The sequence below is a fragment of the Rousettus aegyptiacus genome, unplaced genomic scaffold (genome assembly GCF_014176215.1).
Source record: "Rousettus aegyptiacus isolate mRouAeg1 unplaced genomic scaffold, mRouAeg1.p scaffold_m13_p_3, whole genome shotgun sequence".
NCBI classification, from domain to species: Eukaryota; Metazoa; Chordata; class Mammalia; order Chiroptera; family Pteropodidae; genus Rousettus; species Rousettus aegyptiacus.
In genome coordinates, this window is record NW_023416306.1 from 113,750,627 (window position 1) to 113,753,419 (window position 2,793).

Genomic DNA, 2,793 nt, shown 5'->3' on the forward strand with positions numbered 1-2,793 from the left:
ATCTGAGAACCACATAGGCTACTAAGGGACTAATAAGCAGATAGTGTGTACAGCATGAAGACCCTGCACAGAGGGATGATTCATGACCCAGGTTGTGGGATGAAGAAAGACAGTGACAGATTTCAACACATTGCTCAGAAAAGTGAGTGATTTAAAACTTATGAACTATGTATTTCCGGAATTTTCCATTTAATATTTTTGGACCATGGTTGACCTTGGGTAACTGAAACCGCAAAACATGAAAGAGTGAATAAAGGGGACTACTGTACTGCCATCAAGAGCACTCCATGCCTCTGCCTGGAACTTCAAGAGATCACAATTCTTACCACAAGCCCCTGTATATCATCCTGAAAAATGCAACATCCTAGCAGGTACTAAGTCTAGGCCACTCGTGTATTAGTCTATTTCTCATACCCACTCACACCAGAGTTTTTTTTTGACCTTTCCCTAATTGCCTCCAAGAAGAGTGAAATTATAGACAATTATTCTTATGTGGACCCTAGAAGTTTAGGAAAAAAATTAGAAGTGAAATGAAATTAGAATATATCCTTAGAAAGGGTGAAGAACATGAAATACTTCACTACCAGTGATTTGAACCTTTCCAGGGATCAGTGAATTCCCAAATGAAATCTAAATTCAAGGCTACCTGACAATTTCATTTAAAAAATATGATGATAGTTTACAACTTTGGTCACAGAGAACATATGCCTTTCCATTTTGACAACTTTTTGGAAGAGAAGAGTGACACAAAATGCAACATGGACAAGGAATGAAAATTGCTCTGGACACTGAACTTTGGACATTGAAACCCAGGAGATGCCAGGCTCTGACACTCTATATTTCTTTCTTTGATCTGACTCTTCAAACATGATTCATGTACTGGCAAATTTCCCTAGTGTCCCTGGTAAGCTTCAAATTAAACCACTGGTTAGCCCAGTATCTTTACATTGGCTTTCCCCCATTGTTTTTATATATGAAAAGGAAAGAAAAAAGAAGAAGAAGAAAAAAAACTCGCTGGGCATTTTACATGTGGTTTTCATATTGTCTCTTAATCACTTGGTTTGAAAGTAAATCAAAGAGGAAATAGGAGTCAAAGTGCTTGAGGTTGGGGTGAGAGCTTCAGACTCCTATAAGCCAACGTTAATGTGTAGCGCATTTAATATAATTCGAGAACATCTGCAGGGCAGCTGTATTCTGTAGACCAGATTCACAATAACCTTTCATTACATATCGCCACCGAATGAGAAACAGATATGTGTGTGTGAGTTGTGTGTGTGTGTAATGCGTAGGAAATCTAATTGATGTGGCTTAAATTAAAAACAATGGCAAATAATTTGAACCTATTTTTAAAATATTAAGAATTTTTTAAAATATTAAGAATTTTTAAAAATATTACGAATATATTAAAATATTATGAATTTTTTAAATTTAAAAATATCAATACTCACCATGGATATGCTGAGTAATTGTTGAATTAATGACTCAGAATGTTGTTTTTCTCCATATTTGTTGAAAAACAGAAATTCAGTCAATTATCTTCAAGGCAAGATGAAATAACTGTATGATTCAAATATCCAACCAAGTAGGCAAAGCCTGGATTACCTAAAGAATGAGCCTTTCTGCATGTCTACACAGGGTCACGTGGAACACCTCAGATTATGTTCTCCACTTCAGTCTTGCTCTCTCTGTGAACAGAGACTCACTACTCCTCTGTTTTTATCCCTAGGTTCCAGCTGATAGTCATGGAACTCTGCTTATTCTCCTGATTTTGTCTCCTGATGATCACATGGCAGAGATGGTGCCCATGAAACACCCACCCTCTGCCTTTAGAATGATTGGAAACTTTCTTTAAATGTGTTCTGTGGACATTTTCTATGAGACATTAATTCTTATTGCATGAAAAGAGAATTGCATAGTCTAATTAATGTAGGAATTACCAAATTAAATAGGATTTATGACTGCAAGACTTCTCAAACCCTTTAATTTGACAATGTATATTATGCATCCAAAAGGGATAAAGCAGGTTTGGTCCTATTGAATCTGTCCTTGGGGTTCAGACAATATTTTTAAAACTCATAAAATTATTTTGTGTTTATTTTTTTCCTACCATAAAAAGTATTGGAAAGTTCGAGTCAGCCCTACATAATAATAAGGCCGTATATTTTATTCACCTCTGCAAAGCATCTTTTATTTCCTACTTAAAGACATTACAAAAAAATGAGGAAACAATAGTTCACCTACTTTTGAAGAATATAAAATATTAATACTCAAGCTACTTCTGAAATTTTGCAATTTGTTACTGTTTTGTTCATGCTGATTCTTTTTGAAATTATTTTTATTTTTATTTCATTTTTTTTTTTTTTAATGCCTACAGCACCTGGTCTTCCTAGGTGATCTCCCATCCAAGTGCTAACCAGGCCCAATCCTGCTTACCTTCCAAGATCAGACATTGGGTTTGTTCAGGGTGGCATGGCTGTAGACCATGGACCATGGCTCCACTGGGATGTGAACCCAGGACCTTCTACTTGTAAAGCAGACATGCTAACTGCTATACTATGGAACCACATCATATTTCATTTTTTTTTATTCGATTGCTGTCGCTTGCTGTTATTAAGAAGAAAAATGTCTTTCAAAGGCTTCCTATTATCAGCTTTGTCCAAAATGGCAGGGCATACCTAAGTAATGTCACCAAAATAAAAAAGAAAGATACAAATCTATTAAATACCTAGACTATGAGTCAATCAGTAATTGAATGCCTTGAGTTAAATCTAGCAGGGATGACAATGACTAAAA

At 35.6% G+C, this 2,793-nt stretch overlaps 1 pseudogene; it reads right to left on the minus strand.

The window, feature by feature from the left end:
* Positions 1-2,365: 2,365 nt before the first annotated feature.
* LOC118600798 lies at positions 2,366-2,481 on the minus strand (annotated as a pseudogene).
* Positions 2,482-2,793: the final 312 nt, after the last annotated feature.